Source organism: Rutidosis leptorrhynchoides, chromosome 3 (assembly GCF_046630445.1).
Source record: "Rutidosis leptorrhynchoides isolate AG116_Rl617_1_P2 chromosome 3, CSIRO_AGI_Rlap_v1, whole genome shotgun sequence".
Lineage (NCBI taxonomy): Eukaryota > Viridiplantae > Streptophyta > Magnoliopsida > Asterales > Asteraceae > Rutidosis > Rutidosis leptorrhynchoides.
The window spans coordinates 60738290-60749023 of NC_092335.1; the positions used below are offsets into that span (position 1 = coordinate 60738290).

Genomic DNA, 10734 nt, shown 5'->3' on the forward strand with positions numbered 1-10734 from the left:
AGAACTTCATTTTAAGGTAGTTACTAGCATATTCATTGTTATTATTATTATTATTATTCTTATTATTACTATTATTATTATTAAGATTGATTTAATTATTAAAATTTTCATTTTTGTTAAAAATTATAATTGTTATCATTTTTATTATTACTAGTATCGTCTTTATATATAAAAAAAAAAAAAAAAAAAAAAAAAAAACAAACATATTATTTTAAATATCAAAATTTTTACTAGTATTATTATTACTAATACAATGAAATTTGTCATATTAAAATATACTTAACACAATCTATATTTATATTTTTATTTATTTAAAAATATAAAATAAATACGTTCATTTAGGTTGTTAATGAAATACATGATTAAGTAATAATTAAAAATCACTAAAAATATATATATTTGTTCGATTACAATTATGTGTGTTAACATATATATAAACGATATAGGTTCGTGAATTCGAGGCCAACCCTACACTTGTTCAATGATGTTATGTGTATTTTTACTACAAAATACAGTACGGTGAGTATATAGTCCCTTTTTGAACTTTAAATATTTTTGGGATGAGAATACATGCGCTATTTTTATAAATGATTTACGTTATGGACACAAGTGACTAAAATTACGTTCTACATGGGTTTGAATCAAAAATCCCCTAGCTTGGTAACTTTAACTATTGGTTTATGAACTGGTAGGCGCGAATCCTAAAGATAGATCTATCGGGTTTTACACCCCCACCCAGATGTTGTTCTAGTAAACTAGAAGAACGGGTGTTTAGTACTTCGAGGTTAACGGAACGCACTTGATTCGGTGCACATATTATTATAACTCAGGGGTACACACTCTTGTTAAGGCTAGTTACCGGGTGCCCATAGCTTAGAATGCTTTTCATACACTTGCGAGTGTATTATGTTTATAAACTTGAAATCTTGTGGTCCATAGTTATAACGCTGCTAGCATCAAACCTATATATCTCACCAACTTTATGTTGACATTTTAAAGCATGTTTATTCTCAGGTACGAATTAAGTCTTTCGCTGTGCATAAGCTCATGTTAAGGACATTACTTGGATTCGATCATCGCGATGGGACCAACTGTTGAAGATTCCGTCCGGGAGGATTAGTCGCGGACATTTCAATTCCCATCTCTTATTTCGAGTACCAATTACAACCGGATCCGGATGAAGCCACTTTGGCTTGTTTTTCAAAAAGTTCCATGCCCGGTGACTATATAACCTTCTCTCGGTCTCTACTTTAAACATCTCGTCACACCTATCACGAAACATCATATCATTTTCTCCACTCCTTCTTTCATTTTTCATACGATTCACAATACCATTAAACTTGTTGCAATCGGCATTCAACTTTGTCCACTTTGATGTCAACGCATCTTTTGTTCGATCAAAAGGTGGTCTTCGTGTGTGATAGTTGTGCCACACCAATTGCCAAAATGATGCTTCTAAATCATAACAGTAATCATTAACAATATCAATAACCAATCAGTGCCTTAACTCATGACAATATATCACAATAATAATAATAATAATAATAATAATAATAATAATAATAATAATCATAATCATAATAATAATAATATAGTAATAATAATCATAAACAGTAATAAAATAATTATAATAATACCTGTCCGTGCGTTTCCGTCAATTCCATCCTCGGATGTGTTCACACAACTTTCCGCCAACCTTAACTCGTCAAACTCGTTCCACGAATTTTGAATGATGCCCGTCGGTGTGTTTCGCTTTGAATGTACGCCTTCTCCAACCTTTTCTTTACCTTTCGCTTTTGCCTTCATCTTAGCGGATGTTGGTGTTAGGACCTCGTCTTCAACTGATGGAGTGAATTATTGATTTTGTGATTGATCGTGTGATACTTGAGATTGTGTGGTCCTTTTCTCGTTGTACCAAGTTAGGAAATTTGTGTATTCCTCGGGTGACATTTGAGTTTTGGTACTTGAGATTTTATTTGTTGATCTTCTTCGGGAAATACTTCGTTAAATTCGGACCAATTCCAATTGTGACTAAGAGGGTTCTCGTCATTGTTGGAGTTTTGATTTATGGTATTGTGTTTGATTTAGAAAGAAAAATAGTTGAGAATGAAAGAAATAACGAAGTGGTATGAAGTGTATAAAATGTGTTTGAAAGATGAAATAAGAAAAGAAAATAGTGGCAGTTGGAATTTGAACTAAAAAAAAAAAAGGGTCATATTTGTGCAACGTCGATAGCTCGAAGCTGTAAATCGACGCCGACTTTCGACGGTGGCGATGGCAAATCGGTGTCGGCCGACGGTGAGCCGGCGTCGATTTTGTGTGGAAGGCCAGGGAAAGAAACAACTAGTAAGAATTAACTTAAATTATCCATTGTGCTCGCGGGTTTGAGACAAATGGTATAGACTAATCGCCATTCACGTTGGTGATTTGCACTTTTTATCCATTCAAAGAAATCATATTTTTATACTCCTTCACTCCAAGTAATCAACACAGCCGCCACCACCACACTGCCCTAATTTCACCTCCGGCTAAAACCCTAGTTCCGCAGATCCATTTTATTTCCTTCAAAGCAGAGGTATTATTATATTACTTTCTATTTTGTTTTTCCAATTTTGCCATAAACATGTTAAATTATATCTTAACAATTGTTTATTCTTCAACATGATACGAGTTTAAGTCTCTTTACTGTGTAGATCTGCATCTAGTTTAATTCGAATTTCTGTTTGATGGACGAGCTTCGTGATGTTGATTTTAGTCTTGTTAACTTGTAGATGGGCTACTTGTAGATAAATTTGATACAGTATATCTCTGTTCATTTAGATCGTTCACACATTCGGTCAATTTACTGAAGTATGTTATATGATTTGAAATAGAACACGACCTTGATTTTTAGGTGTTTTATGTGATGTTTTGTTTTGTGACTTGAACACAAACTGTTTGATGAAATTCCTTAAGTAATACTTACATGCTTGGACATGCTGTTTGTTTTTATTATTGTGTTTGATCATCAAGTATTTGTAACATGTGTATTTTGAATTGTAGAAGTTTTGTTTTAATGTTCATTTCGATTTCGATTCGATTTAAAATGGATATTAGAAGCTTGATTTGTATTTTCCAACTCTTAACATGAATATATTGACATACAAACTAGAGTCTTAAATATAATGAGAGTCTGATTTGATGTGTTATGTGTATAACTATTACTGTAAATCAACGACGTGAACTTGTTTCTTTGTGAATAATTAAAAGTTTGATCTGACTTATGAATTGTCAAACATTTCAGGTGTATTACATAGTGTTATTTTGGTTAACAAATGACAAAGCTCAGGTTGCTCAATCGTTCTACCGGACATCAAATATCGATGCTCAGGTTTGACGGATTTTTGGACGCCCCATTAGAATCAGTCCAAAGGCACTTCAAGAAAAAGTTATTATCAAGTCACAAGTACAATCTAAAGCGGCACATTTTTTAAAGCTTAATGTTAAGGTTAAACACCACCGTTATCCATTTTTGTAATTTTTTTTTACTTTTCGTTTTGACTTGAGTCAAACGTCTCACTACCATACCCATTTGACCCATAAATTCTAACAGCAGAAAGTCAAACAAATTATCAGCGAAAAAAATCAACATAAAACCAAATGTAACTTTGAATTTTAAGAACAATTAAAACTATGATATACTAGTTAACATCAATCTCGATCAGCTTAATTCTATTCACAATCCATTTCAGTAGAAAATGAACCAAAAGTACTACAAAACTCTTCTACAATATCATTAGACTTTTAATATTTTAAATAACTACCAATGGTATTACTATTACTACTAGTGTATATAACACAAAAACAACATCATCAGCAAATCCACAAATGTCACCTCAAATATTTTGTAGGTGAACTTCCAAAGTCCTCATCATTCTTAATGGTTCTCACATATGCTTTTTTCATATCCACGTGTTTTGGAAGCTTGTGCCTCATGGAGCAGCGAAGTCCTGAGTCTGGACAAGTGCCGGAAACAGAGATAGTTCGCCCATCAATAAAAAAAAAAAAATAAACTCTTTAGGCACGCGGTTTATCAGAAAAGCCAACAAGATAATACTTGGTTGGTTCATTGAGTAAAACTTGCACAATTGGTGTTTTACGTTTGGTTTTCGGTTCCCTATACCGAGTAACAAATCCGGAAGCAAATCCTCTTGCTGATTCCAAAATCAACACGCCTATATTCAATTCATTGGTCATACTTTACTACTATGTTTATGACTTTAACAACGTTAATAAAGCTCGAATGAATTGAGTATAGGCTTGTTGATTTTGGAATTAGCAAGACGATTTGCTTCCGGATTTGTTACTCGGTATAGGGAACCGGAAACTGATCGTAAGACTCCAATTGTTCGGGTTTTACTTGATGAACTAACCAAGTATTATCCGGTGGCTTTCCCAATAAACTGCGTGCCTAAAGAGTTTATCTTTTTTCTGATTGATTGGCGGACTATCCCTGTTTTTGGTACTTGTCCAGACTCAGGACTCCGCTACTCCATGAGGCACAAGCTTCCAAAAGACGTGGATATGAAGAAAGCAACTGTGAGAACCATTAAGAATGATGTGGACTTTGGAAGTTCATCTCCAAAATATTTGAGGTGACATTTGTGAATTTGCCGGTGATGTTTTTGTGTTATATACTAGTAGTGTATATATATATATATATATATATATATATATATATATATATATATATATATATATATATATATTGGTAGTTAATTAAAATATTATAAGTCTAATGATATTTTGAAAGGGTTTTGTAGTATTACTTTCTGAATAAATATGTGTGTTAGTAATATTCTTCACTGATTCATCACATAACTCACAAACCAATTTCAACATACAAAACACACCAAATTCAATTTTGACTTTCTAAACTGACTTAAAGAAGTTATACAATAACCATACAAAACACACCAAAAATCCAATTTTGACTTCCTAAACTGACTTCAAAAAGTCAAAGAAGTTATACAATAACCAAACTTTAAATTTAAACACTTCCATTTCAAAATAAACTCATCAAAATCATCACAACACTAAATAGAGCAACTCTAACTTCCTGAATAATAACAACATGATAATCTACTTTCTACATGATCATGCTTAAAAACACTATAATAACTAATGCTAAGCTAATGTGCATGTTTTGTTCGTATATATATCGTCCTAGATTAATAACATTCAACACACAATATAATTGGAAACGACAAAAAAACATAAAGATGCTACAACAACCACTCCATTTAATGTACCACTAAGAGAATACTACCCAAAATTTTCTATTCCAAGATCAAACTCAAGCACTTTACTTCTAAACACCTCTGCTGCTCAAAAGCTAGGCATATTACATGTTTAGACCTACCGACTTAGAACACATTGACTTTGAGTAAATCACCCATATATCCTAGCTAAAATCCACTAGTTCAAAAGACCCAATACTTCTTAATGATTTACCTCCGGTACACAAGTGACTTGTGAACAATGTGATGGAACTTAGAGATCGACTTACCGAGAAAGCTATATGATGAAGCTAAAGAAAGATGGACAGTATCCTTATTGTTCGTCAATATATGTAAGTGAGATTTCTTGATTCATATTGAACACATCGAAAGGAAAAAACGGAGAACTATAAGATGAATTTGAAAATATAAGCAGGAATTTAAATAATGGAATAAGAGAGAGGCGTGAGAAACAAAAAGAAGCATTTTTTCGGGAAGCTTAAAAATAATTCAAATTTGATGCTGCTCTTAATACGGAGAAATATTTTCATAAATAACTTATTATTTCGACCCACTTCCTACTAATTGTATCTAGAAGCAACACAATTGTTGGGTCATAAAATAACTCAATGAAAAATTAACTCAATGAAAAGATGCGTGTTTAGGTGATGGTAAGCTTTGTAAAGGTCATAAATATGGAACTATAAATATCATGAGTTCATGACCTACCTTATGTCACTTAACCCTAGTAAGCCTTGCAATCGGGTCAGGTTGGGTCGGTTTGGGAACGGGTCAAAATGGTTTTGGGTTGAAATGGGTCATAGGTCAAACGGGTCGATTTTTAAACGGGTCAAAATGGGTCAGATTGGGTCGGTTTGGGTAACGGGTCGAAACGGGTCGAAACGGGTCACATGTCAATTGGGTCAAATGGGTTTCATCGCTTTTTTGACATTTATTACATTATTTTAGTTATTATTATTTATTATTTATACATAAGAAATATTAATATACATAATAAATGATATATCCATGAATGCTTTCATAAATTTTTGACGGATGAAACTTTTTATGCTCGACCCATTTGACCCATTCACAAAACCCATTAGACCTATTTTTTTTTTTATTGATCTTTGAGTATTGATACCCATTAGACCCATTCCTTGATTTTTTTGTATAGGACTCAATAGGTTGGAGAGAAACCCATTTGAATCTTTTTTTTTTTAGTTTTGATTTACATTGTTAGGTCTAATTTTTCTCAAGACCCAATTGACCCGAAAGCTTGACCCATTTGACCCGAATTTGAGTGTTTGGGTCTCAATTGCCAGGTATAAACCCTAGCATTATAAACCTCACAATTACACATACAGGCTAGGTAAATTCTCTCCCAACCACACTAGGCCCTAACTTGTTTAGGAACTGAATCTAATAGAAAGAGAGTCGTAGATGTAATCGATATTATAATCAAGTATTCCTAGATCCATCGTCACAGTTGATCATCACCTAGGGGCGGCACTTGGTGTATGCCGGAGGGGTGCTCGCCCCGTCCGGCTTTAAAAAAAAAAATTAGACTAAGAAAATTACTTACTAAAGGATAAGGTTTTTTTGTGTTTACCCCCGTCACTACTTTTACCCTGTAGTTGGGTTCAAGTTCTGCCACTGTCTATCACCTTCATAATCATATCCATATACACATACTGTACATTTGATCTAAATATCCTAAACACAAAATTGAAGCTTCCTGGCCCTACAACAATAAACAACAGAACATCTACAAACAGCAACTTACTAAAAACCATGTTTAAGGATCCTGTACAAAAGTTCAAAATTCTGTACAGAAAAGGGAGGGGATTGTGTGTCAAAACTTCTGATCAAATCGGTTTGATCACAAAATAAGTTTTTGATTCGTTACGTCTTCATTGTTAACTGTTGATGATTGGGTAGTTTTCGATTGAAAAAACAAACTGAATTTGCATCAAGATCACAACAAGCAACAACAGTATTGAACAAAATGCTATTGTTCTCCAAGAGAACAAACGCCATTAGAAGAATTTAATCACCCAGTAGAGTAGAAGATAAGGATGAGGCATTGGTACCCGAAGAATTTATCAACTTCTGGTTATCAGTAAGAGATGGTACCTATAAGTGTAAACCGATTTTTATTAGTAAATGGAAAAGGGAAACAGGTATAGAATTGGCATTTAGCCCAAGGACCAAATATTTTTAGGAGTCATGTTAGATAGAGATTGAAACAAGCAGTCAAAAGACGTTTAAAAAAATGTTGATCCTATATGCATCAAAGTATGATAGAATTATGTAAGAAACTTTCATCCCCAGAATATTCTATTAATATAGAGAACCAACTTTGAGCTTGTTCCTGTCTACAGATAATGATCACATCCCCAACATTTTGTTACTAACTGCACACAAATACTTGTCCAAAAATAAACTATATGAAATAATTGAGTGTCCAAATGATTAAGGTACAAAAAACATCAAAGGTAACTCAGTAGCTTTATCCTTAGATTCCAAAAGTTTAAGGACAAGACTTCAACAGTAAAAATTCGTAAGAATGTGCCGAGTAATTGTAGGTATGATGATAATTTGAAGGTATAATCTTAACTCATCTATACATTTGCCAATACAACACATCTTAATTGCCTTCCATGTCACATGTATTTGGTCAACCAAATATTAACATGTTTAAGAGTTAAAAGATGATTAATAGAAACCAACCTAGGAAAATTGAGCTGCAACTTCTGTAACCTGTGACTTTCTCCTGGTTCACAAAGAATGATTCTGGATTCACCAAGCTTACAGCTGATAAAAAAAATTATATTGTTTAAGTCATAACATTTCAAAGATAATACTACTAATATTTAATGACTCGGTTTAACTGCAAATATACATATACATTTATTAAAAAAACATGACTTACCCAATTCTCAATAGTATGCCCCAACCTGGAAATGTAATTCCATTGCTTGTACAAAGACATGAAACGGTTTGTGCCAGTTGCAGACACAAAATAATCAGAAAACACATCTTACCGTAGAACTAGAATTAGTCGTACAACATGAATTTTGACAATACATGTTGCAATGTTGATACCAGATTAATGTAGTCATGGTTCATTTTTTGCAGTGCTTTAGAAACGAATCAACTATTTTGATGTGGCTTTATTGTACATTTATTAATATCTAAGCATTGATAAAAGATTTTTTTTTTTTTTTTTTTTACTACGAGTCAAATCATTAGATTTAGATATAATCTAGTTACAAAGCTCATGTAGTCATGTAATATACTTAGAAGAGAAAAGGTTCTGTTGGAAAAATTGTGCTATAGGTACAATTTTTCCCCAAACTCTGGACATAAATATATATATGTATATAGAATTTTATGAATGATATTTTATATTGTTACGAAGCTTGTCACAAGGGCTTCACAACAATATATTATGTGTCCAAAGCTTTGTTGTAGTGAATGAGATATTGTGATCAAAAGAGAGGTGGTTGGATGTGTAAACGGGTACGTTTTGACCCATAATCCATCAAGTGTAATGGGCTGTTGTTACATCTGTTTAAGTGGGATATTTGATGGCATAAGGGCCATCAATGGGCTGTCTTGATAAGCCAGAATCCATCAGGTCATATGGTCCATTATTGAACATGACCTGCTAGGATTAAATGGGTTGGTCCTTGACCCATATTGTTGACCCACTCTTTTCAGATTCACAACATTTAATTGGAGGTGATGAAGAGCCTTTAACTGATGCCAACTGATTGATTTATTTAATGAAATCAGTCAGGGTTTTTAAATGCATCAGTTATGAGATGAGTATCCTGGAGTTGTTATATAACCCACCATCACCACCATTTGAGACATAATCATCCTGATCAGCAAAACACAGAAAACACTTACAGCCTTATTGTTTTTTCAGGCAAGTCTTTAACTCAGACTGTACGCAGCTTAGGCCGCCGTACCCTGGGAAACAGGCTCGAACTTGTTTTAAGGGAATTGCTTTCAACGCAAGCTCCGGCCAACGATTTTATTACGAATGTTTATTAGTCTCTTTGCTGTCATGTTATGGTGTAAATCATATTTATACTTCTGTTATGAACTATGTCTTTTTAATATTTAAATCAAAACTCAGTTTGTTTTGTATTTCTTTCCTACAGGTTCAAGAAAAGCTGACCTTTTCAAACGTGGTCTCACTCATTCGTGTTTTATAAAGTTCATGCACCATTGCTGCTAAAAAGACCTTACTCCATTTAGAGCAACTCCTCATTACCCGAAATGGGACAAATTTGTCAAAATTTTATAATATGTTAGTAAAATTAGAGACTATTAGCCAATTTACCATTTTTGCATAAACAATAATAGAATGTACTAATTATGTAAAAGCTATATACCATGAGAATTAATGTTTCAACCATAAAAACAACCACTCAAATTTTCCATGCATCTGGGCTCTAATTTGAACGAATGAAAATATAGGAGAGAGATCATAAAGATAAGTTAAAAGATTCCATATATTATATTATGAGAGTGTGTTCACTGGATATGAGGAGCCTGAAACATCTCTTGTATGGCTGCTTCAACATCAGCCATTCCCACAAGTGCTTTTCCTGAAAACATCAATCATAGATATATGTTAAATGAACAAATCACACTTCATATATATGATGAAACACAGTGGAACACAATATACAGCCATATAAACATTTTTTTTTCAGTAAAAAGTATGCAACGGGCAGTAAACCGTAAACGGGTAAACAGATAAGATTTCCCCTGTTCCGGCTACCCAAAGAGGGCGAGTATTTTTGCTCTGATGTACGTGTGGTATAACCGGGTTATCCCATGACCATTTCCGACCCTTTCCCTATATATATATATGTGTGTGTGTATATATATATATATATATATATATATATATATATATATATATATATATATATATATATATACAGGGAAAGGGTCGGAAATGCTAGTAAGGTTTGGCCCCGAGACAGAATATCACGACACCAACCACTATGCTCGGTGGCGATTTCACGATCGAAAAAATATACATGGGGCCTGACTAGTTAAATTTAGTGGTGTCCTATACATTTTTAAAGGTATTTTCTACACAAATTTCAAAATAGTGGTGTCTCGTGATCCCGCGGGCCAAAGGGTAGATTCGCCCTTGACCAGTGTTCCAAAAACGGATTAATACCCGATTAATCTCCGATTAATCTCCGATTACTCCTTTTTTTAGTCTCCGATTAATCCTTCAAATTAATTGGTAATCGGCCGCAAAAGGTAAAAAATCGCCGGAAACTGTAAAAAAAGGCCGGAAAATCTAAAATCTGTAAAAGTCAACGTTGATTAACATCCGATTAATCCTTTTAAGGTCCCGACCGATTAATCCCCTATTAGCGTTTTGGAACCTTGCCCTTGACTATGCTATCTTATGCAAGAGGCAGTAGATGTTACATAC

At 33.5% G+C, this 10734-nt stretch overlaps 1 long non-coding RNA gene across 1 annotated transcript; it reads left to right on the forward strand.

Annotated features, from left to right (window-relative positions):
- The first annotated feature begins 2406 nt into the window (after positions 1-2406).
- On the forward strand, positions 2407-9717 carry LOC139896194 (uncharacterized). The gene is made up of 3 exons (XR_011776155.1): positions 2407-2575; positions 3284-3487; positions 9434-9717. It is a non-coding gene; the product is annotated as an uncharacterized lncRNA (long non-coding RNA).
- The last annotated feature ends 1017 nt before the right edge of the window (positions 9718-10734 follow it).